The following is a 9596-nucleotide window of genomic DNA, read 5'->3' as shown; positions in this document are numbered from 1 at the left end:
TATATCTAATTAATAAAAACAAAAATAATACTTGTGCTGTGTGGGACTGTAAAAAAGAATTCCATGCTGCTTGTGCACTGACGTCTGCCACTGAGTGCCACGGCCAAGCAGTACCTAATAAGAAAATTAATTATTATAAATTCTGCTGGTGCACAATACTAGTATTGCTGACGTATCTACCTGTCTTGTGCCTAGTACTACTGTCTTATCTACCTGTCTGGTGCCTAGTACTGCCATATCTACCGTCTGGTCTGGGGCTCACTACCTAATACTGCCGTATCTACCTGTCTGATCTGGGGCTCACTGCCTAATACTGCTGTACCTGTCTGGTCAGGGGCTCACTGCCTAATTTTTTTTGGAGCCTTGAGACTTTTAGGGATGCTGTACTAGCCGACACCTTTAGGTGGACTCTGGTCTGTCTTGTATCAAGCACAGTGGTCTCATGTGCATGAGATTGTTCTCTGTCCTCTTTTAAAATTGTGTCACCATCACCATCTTCATGGGTGAGAATGTGATCTCCCTGACTTGGGGGAGTCAGGGCTGGGGCAGGAAGGGTACAGGCTGAGTGGGGGTAGGGCACCCTTGTACTCTGCTGCTTTTGCCGGCTCCGGCCGGTAGCGTCTCCCTGGTGCCACGGCTGGCACTCTGCAGGGCCTCCCTCTTGCCTTCCTCATGATGCTGGCTGCTGGCTCTCTCTGTGTGCGCCGCTGTCCATCACCGCCGGGTCTCCTGCACGGAAACGCTGCCCGGCTCTCTCCTCTCTAGCGGGTCTCACTTCTGCATGCTTCCAGGCTGCGCACTCTGCTGCTCTCCTCTCTGAGGATCTTTAGGGTGCCCAGCCTGTCTTCTCTCTCTAAGCACGTGTCATCCTCTCTCACGCTGCTGCAAACCCTCCTCCGTCACGCTGCACAGTTTCATTTCACCTCTGACCTCTCCTTTTGCGCTCCCTGGGCAGCCAATCAGGGGGGTGTCAGGCTCCCTGCGCGTGGACTGAGCTGGGGCTGTTTAACCCCTCACATCCCTGCAGTTTTCTTCTGAGCAGCATTGGCTGCAATTAAACTTCTTTGGGGGCACTCCAGGGGCACAGGGGGTATCCTGTAGTGGGCTGCCACACAAGCCCATTCACATTTTTTGAAATATGGCTATCCACAGGTTGTTCAGTCTGCCATTTGAGATTGGGATCTTTCAGCACAGAGACAAACTGCACATCAGGGTCAGGATCAGCCAGGTTGTTAAACGGGGTTTGACCATGAATCAATCACATCAAAAAATTTATTAATAATCAATCAATCAATCATAATCACAATCAAGCCAGATAGGGGTCTTGTTAAATATTAAACTGACCAAAACAGATACACACACAACTAATACTGCCTCATCTACCTGTCTAGTCTAGTGCCCACTGCCTAGTACTACCGTATCTACCGTCTGGTGCCTAGTACTTCCTAGTACTGCCTTATCTACCGGTCTTGTGCCTAGTACTGACTTATCTACCGTGTGGTGTCTAGTACTGCTTCATCTACCTGTCTGGTCTGGTGCCCACTGCTGAGAGTCATTCGTATGAGGGACTTGTCTTTTAAATGCATACAACTGATTGCATTCCACTAATGAGAGTAATTGATTGCTGCACCAATCGCCCACTGCTCCTCGGCTGCACTGTGTAAACAGTGCACAATCAAGCCAGATAGGGGTCTTGGTGCTTGTTTTGAGGTTGTAGCAGGGGAGTGCAGCTACGAGTCGTAACACCTTGAGAGAAGATCAGTACTTCTCTACCGGCAAAGGACATCCTCCTCGACAGAGCGCACAGCTTCACAAGGGACGCATGTGAAGCAGTGAGCAAAGGGAACACCCGCCTAGCGAGCCAGATCACCTGAATCCACCCTAGCGATCAATAGAGTTACAGAAGTCGCAGCCACATAGAACTCTTCCAGCTGCCACCTAGTCATTGATTAGCCCCCTCCCCTCCACCCATTAGGCAATGATTGACGAGACGAATGGTAATAATAAATAATAAATGAATAATATTACTAATCACCAAATTAAAAATCAGATGAAATTAATTATAAATAATCATAATCACAATCAAGACAGATAGGGGTCTTATGAAATATTAAACTGACCAAAACAGATACACACTCTGCACCATCGAGCAGGTGATCACTGACATGCCAGGTGCAACGGTCTTTAGCACCCTGAATACCAAGTGTGGGTTTTGGCAGATCCCTCTGGACAGAGCCTCTTCCATGCTTACTGCCTTCATGACCCCTATTGGGTGCTACGTCTTCCTACGCATGCCCTATGGCATCACCACGGGCAGTGAAGTTTTCCTGCGCTGCATGGAGCAACAGTTCGCTGGCTCTCCCTTTGACATCATCGCTGTCAGCATCCTCCTTATCTGCACAGCCGGGTCCATCAGTTACTCCCACTGCTGCAACCAATGCTAGTGATGGTTACACATGCCCTATGGCATCACCACGGGCAGCGAAGTTTTCCAGCGCTGCATGGAGCAACAGTTCGCTGGCTCTCCCTTTGACATCATCGCTGTCAGCATCCTCCTTATCTGCACAGCCGGGTCCATCAGTTACTGCCACTGCTGCAGCCAATGCTAGTGATGGTTTACATTACATTACATCTTCCATCTGCCACCTTAAAATTGATTAGCCCACTCCCCTACACCCATTAGGCAATGATTTAAGAGACGACTGGTAATAATAAATGAATAATAATCACAAAATTAAACAATCAGATTACATTATCACACAATCAAGCCAGATAGGGGTCTTGTTGGATGTTAAAGTGATCGAAACAGTTACACACTTGCAGACAAACTCTGTGCTGCACAAAATGCCCACCGCTCCTTGGCTGCACATGGTAAACAGTGCATGATCAAGCCAGATAGGTATCTTTTATGGGCCTATTTTTTTAAACTGCCATCATGTCTGCCGCTGCAGTGCCACTCTTACATGAGCCACGTGTTTGTGCCGCACACTTGTGTGGCTTAGCATAGTTATCCAGCTACCTCAGTGCAAACTTTGGCAATAAAAACAATATTGTGAGGTGTGAGGTGTTCAGAATACACTAGAAATGAGTGTAAATGAATGTTATTGAGGTCAATATAGCGTAGGAGCAAAAAAACACACCAAATTCTGCAATTTTAGCTGTTTTTAGGCGTTTTTTAACAAAAAAATCAGAACCCAAAACCCAAATAAATCCAAACACAAAACACTTAGGAGGTGTTTTGCCAAAACCCATTAGAACCCAAAACCTCAAGGTAATCAGAACCCAAAACCCAAAACCCGAAAAGTGGCCGGTGCACATCTCTAATGTTTAGTACCTTGTGCTCCAGTGGTACTTAACCATTTTTGGTGGGTCCTAGAACTTATTAAAAGAAATCCATCCCTGATGCTTATAAAAAAAGTTATATATATATATATATATATATATATATATATATATATATTAGACAAAACACAGTGTGCAAAAAGGACCAACTTGTTTAAGTAACTACAAGTCCCAGTCAATGTGCACATCAGTCCAATCTTATGATGGCTTATTTCCTTTACACTCAGGTATATAACCCGGCAGCTCTGCTCTTTTTACCTCACGGTGTTCCTTGGGTTCCACAGGTAATTTCTGAAAATAGTAGAGTAAAGACAGGCGCTCTATAATGCATGCATCCGTTAAAAAGTTTTAATAATGGCACATAAAAGAAGAAACACAGTCAGGAGGATGGAATCACGTACCCCAGGAGGTGGCATAAAACACTGCAGTTAAAACAACATGAGAAGGTGCATATCACCCAGATAGTAGGAGCCGGTTACACTCACACATGGGTGATATGCACCTTCTCATGTTGTTTTAACATCAGTGTTTTATACCACCTCGTGGGATACGCATCCCACACTGCCACCGTATTTGGTCGGCATTACACACCGCCCATTATCTTTAAAGATCACATATAAATTGGAATTTATGTATAGATATTGAACTTGCTGGCTAATTTTATATGGTCCAACTAGAATGTAATATAATACACTTAGCAGATCATTTACGTTTAAAAGAAAGAAGAAAAAAGGCAAAAAGAATAGGTGCACATTGCTTGAATATTCCTGCGGCATCCATAGCAGCTGCCTAATGACACATGTATCATTATATCCTGAAGTAGTTGGAGGGCATAAAACAGACTTGATTACACTACAGACAATTGTTTCACAATAATTCTGGGCTATTTTTCATTAGCCGTCTTTCCTTAAAGCGATGTAAGGGATCATTTTTTAAAATGGAAAAGAAATATAAAATACTACACCTCTCATAGGTTTTCTTACAGTCTGGGATTTTTTTAATAATTCATCAAGAGAAACATCTTAAACATAATTTTTTTTATTTTTTTTTTTCCTGGCAAAACTGTAAGGAGATAAATGGAAATAAGTTGCGTTATATACACTGTGCATTAATGCAAATAATTGGACCATTTGTTGTTATTGTAAATTTATACATTACACTTAACTTCCTAGACCACAGGCAATAGCTATTTTTCTGCACAACAGAAAAGGGAAAATGTTGGCAGAGGGTAGATTAATGCTGGCATTTGCAATCCCCAGCTTTATTTTTAATGTAAAACGATAACTACGACGCTTATCATCTTGTACAAAGACAGAGTAGCTACAGATTGCCTAACGCCTTAATTAAAGCAATTCCAGACATTTCCCTGGCAACCAGGTGGTAACCAGCTATAAATTAAATCAGATGTTGCTTTAAGACTTGTTTACTTCCTAGTACAGACGTTTTATGGACAGATTGATCCATTCTTCTCTTAGTTCATTGACACGTTGCCCTGAGACAAATAACACAAGGGACAGAACCTCATGCAGTAAAACACGCTTCTAAATGGTGTGGACATGCCTGCAAATTTACCCTAATTGTGCTATTTGCAAAAGGCAAATTACACAATATCTTATAGTCTAATACTGGATGTATGAGTCCTACGACATAATTCTTTTCTCAGTATGTCCAAATATTTGAGAATAAAGGTTTGGTATCCAGCTAAAAAGCCGGTACACCTAGGTGGTATCAGTCCAATTAATCCTTGGTCTCCTGCTGCAGAGCCTTGGTAGCGGATGTATATAGTTGTAACTGCGGCACTGGGCTGTGGTTTCCGGGCTACCGCGGGCTCCCAATACGCATTTCTCCGCCTTTTAGTGCATCAGCAGCTTCATCAACTGGGATTAATTGGACTGATACCACCTGGAGCCGGTCCCTTCGCAGTAAGGTAGACCATCCAAAAGGATTACAAAATTACCATTTGGCTCAGATAAAGGGAGGAAGTCCATCCTAAATTATCACACTAATCCCTGCAAGAATCTCTATAGCAAAAATGACACTGGGACTGGTATCTATACAAAGCCTCTGTGATTTCTTGAATAATCACTTAAAATTACCCTAAGTGTATATATATATATATATATATATATATATATATATATATATATATATATATATATCCAAGTGATTGGACCGGGCAAATTACACTGAAGCCCAAACAGTGTAACTTGCCCTGGTGCCAGCTATTGGGACTTTGCAGCCCCTTGTAGATATGCGACGATAAAGAATGGGCACTCAGGGACTTGCAGGTTGCGTGGTGAAAGAAGGACAGGATTTAATCCATAAATCAATGTTTCGGGTTCTCCCCCGTCGTCAGGATAATACAAACAGTGGGTTTGTATTATCCTGACGACGGGGGAGACCCCGAAACGTTGATTTATGGATTAAATCCGGTCCTTCTTTCACCACGCAACCTGCAAGTCCCTGAGTGCCCATTCTTTATCATCGCCTATATATATATATATATATATATATATATATATATATAAGTACTGTATATGGGGTCCGGCACTCCCAGTGTGCAGATGGTAGGTGCCCGGGTGCCTTCCTCGATTGGCTATGCCAATGTATCTGGTTCAGTTGAAATGAATAGGCGTCACTCCGGGGCTTCATCAATAGAAAACTTTACTGAAGTGCAGCGGCCAACGCCGTTTCGGAATTACTCCGTCCTCAGGGCCAACACAAGTGATAAGTGACAAAACAAATATATTTATAACTTACAGAGTCAGATGTTCCCGCGTGCGGCGTTCTCCTCCGATCGGCCCACACCGATGACCACTCCTGACGTCATCAGGAAGCGTCCTGCCGGCTAGTACTGGCAGCGGAAGATGCCCATACACTGAAACAATATACATACAGTCAAACTCATATTCTGATATTGGTGCTATGATATAAACATTGTGCATATGATAACCATCGTGCTATTGAATAAATAATGTGCTTGAATAGAACCAAATAAAAAAATTGTTTAAAAACAAGTTCATTGCGTAGTCATATACCTATACAGACAATGGAGGGTGTTATGTTGTATATCCACCACAAGATGTCACTAAAGTAAATCAATAAGAAATTACCTGTCAACCCTATTAGATTAAATGTAATGAAGTGACTTGTCTGTATAGGGTGCACGTGCTTAGATTATTAAAAAATGTATTTGATTAACCCTAGAATGTTGGTAGATTTAATGGGGTGATAGGTATGTAATTGAATTGAAAAAATACTAGATAATGGGCCACCACATATAACTGTTAGGCTAACCCATATTCATCAAAGTTTTAGATTCTATGTCTACCACCTCAATACTGTGTCCACAAACCGAACCATTCAGTACTTTTCTATGTTCATAAAAAACAGCCCAAGCTTAAACATTCATTAAGCCCTCCTGGGGAGATGGTGCCCAATCTATGGATCCATTTATTTTCAAGTTGCAAGAGACGCTTGCCCCTATCTCCTCCTCTAGGGCTCTCCTTGACATGGTCAATGAGTTGGAATCGTAAGCATGACATGTTATGGCGGGCTTGTACAAAATGTCGGGCCACTGTTTGTTCACTGTGGCCCTTCTCCAACGCAGAACGAATAGCTGCTCTATGATTGGCCATGCGTTCCTTTATAGTGCAGATGGTTTTGCCTATATAACTAAGCCCACATGGGCATGTTATCATGTATATGACAAAACGAGTAGAACAAGATAAGATGTGCTTAATGGGAATAACTTTTCCTGAATGGGGATGCTTGAAGGATGTACCCGTGATCATATACCCACAGGTAGTGCATCCTGTGCACTTATAGCACCCATTAGGTCTGGAAAGAAAATGTGAGGGAGGACTGGGTTTACTGGGTGATTTGGACGCCCCAATATGATTGCCAATGGTTGATCCTCTTACATACGCTGTTTGTAATTTAGTATCCTTTAAACTAGGTAATGTGGGATCTGAGGCTATAATGGGCCAGTATCTTTTAGTCTGTTTGACAATCTGTGGGCTAGATTCAGTATAATGTGTGACCCAAGTGAAGGTGTTATTCTGTACGGGCTTATCCACCTTATTAGGGTCCTTCCCCAGAAGCTTGTCCCTAGGAATGGCTTTAGCTTTCCGCATGGTGTTAGTCAAAAGGTCATAAGGATACCCCCGCTGTAGAAATTTGTCAAACATCTGTTCCAACTGTGCATCTCTCACCATGATATCATTGTTGATGCGACAGACCCGCAAAAACTGCGAGTAAGGTAAGCTCCTGATAGTAGCTCTTGGGTGGAAGCTTCTATAATGTAGAAGCATGTTCCTATCTGTGTCTTTCGTGTAAAGTTGAGTTTTGAGTTTAGTACCATCTTTGATGATCCTGACATCCAAGAAATCCAATTGATGTTTATCAATGGTGTAAGTAAATTTGGCCGGGCAGGAGGAGGCATTGTGGTGTGCCAACAACTCCTCCAAGATCTCCCTCTGCCCCGTCCAAAACAAAATCAAATCATCAATATATCTAAAATAAAATAATGCAAATTTCTTGAACATCTCATTATTCAAAAAACACTCAGTTTCGACTTTAAACATAAAAGAATTAGCATAAACAGGCGCGGCTGGAGAACCCATTGCACATCCCGACGTTTGTATGAAGGTCTTGTTGTCAAATAAGAAAATGTTGTGGGTAAGGGTAAACTCCACTAGTTTAAGTAAAAAGTTGGGATCTGGACCAGTGTACAAGGGGTTCTGTGCTATGAGTTCTCCAACCGCACGTAATCCAAGTTCATGGGGGATACACGTGTAAAGGCTGGATACATCTATGCCAACCAACCACGTGTGTTCTGGAATTTCCCCCAGGGCCTCTAGTTTAAGTAATAAAGACGTGGTGTCCTTTAAATAAGTGGAAGTTCCTTGGACACTCTGTTGTAAGTGGGCATCGACATATCGGGCAACTGGCTCACATAAAGAACCCCTGGCCGATATAATGGGCCTACCGGGTGGGTTAGAGGGATTCTTGTGTAATTTGGGTAGAATGTAAAAATATGGAATGAGCGTATCAGATTTTAGCAGGCATTTTTTAATATCCTGTGGGACCACATTGGATTGTATGCCCTCCTCCAGAATGTTTTCTAGCTCCATGTAATGGGATGCAAGAGGGTTTGTGTCCAATTTGCTGTAAGTCCCAGGGTCTGAGAGCAGGCGTTCACATTCCTGTGTATAGTCCTTTTTATTCATGACCACGATGGCACCCCCCTTGTCTGCTTTGGATATGATGATAGAGTCTTTTTCTTTCAGACTTTTGAGGGCCGCTTGTTCACGTCGATTCAAATTGGGGCCTGGTCTGTCATAGGTATCTTTTCCCGCATTGTCTAAAAGTCTTGAGAAAGTTCTTAGAGAAGCACTGTTACTGAGAGGATCAAAAGTACTTTTGGGTTTTAGACTCTCCAAAATGGGATCCTTCTGGTTAATCTTGTCTGGTTGTGTGGGGTTTTTATCGAAATACTCCCTTAACCTGAGTTTACGGTTGATCTTGAAGTGGTCAATCTTCCAATCAAAGTTGTCATGTCTTGTATTGGGAACAAAATTGAGGCCTTTATTGAGTATGTTCAGTTCATCCGGGGTGAGGGTAATATCTGAAAGATTAAATACTACCTCCTGTATCCCCCTCTTTGCTGTCGTCTTCCTTTGTCTTTCTTTTTGACCACCTCTGCGTGTTCGCTTCGTATGGTGCTCGCGTCCCTTGCTCGGGTGCCAACCGCTAAAGGGATTTGCACTCTTTGTCTTGGTGGTCTCTGGGATGACGATTGCTCAACCTCACTAGTCGATGTGCTTGATTCATTGCCTGAAAATTGTACTTGTGGTCTACGCTGTCGGCGTGTCGATTGTGGTCCTGGCTTAATTGGTGCCGCTCCTTGTAGCCATCGATATACCCGATGGTGGGCATAATCATCTTTTACTTTGGCCAGTTTCGTTTTTTTAAACTTAATGAGCTCATCTTTATAATGTTGAATTTGCTCCGACAGCTTCTTAATGCGATCCTGATTGGCATCAGATTTAAGTATAGCGGTATGATCAGTCTCAAATTGTACAATCTTTTCTCTTACACCTTGTAACTCTCGATTGGATTCTTCCACCACTAATACCATTAGATCCATCGAGCATTTGTTTAAAATGCTTATCCATTTGGCACAAAAGGTGGGATTGTATCTCCCTATGGTTGGGGTGTTGGATACTCTAAACCCCCTGGGAATGAGTTTG

This window comes from Crinia signifera, chromosome 5 (genome assembly GCF_055691185.1).
Source record: "Crinia signifera chromosome 5, ASM5569118v1, whole genome shotgun sequence".
In the NCBI taxonomy this organism is placed as follows: Eukaryota; Metazoa; Chordata; class Amphibia; order Anura; family Myobatrachidae; genus Crinia; species Crinia signifera.
The sequence above is the reverse complement of the archived record's forward strand: the minus strand, read 5'-3'. Positions refer to the sequence as shown.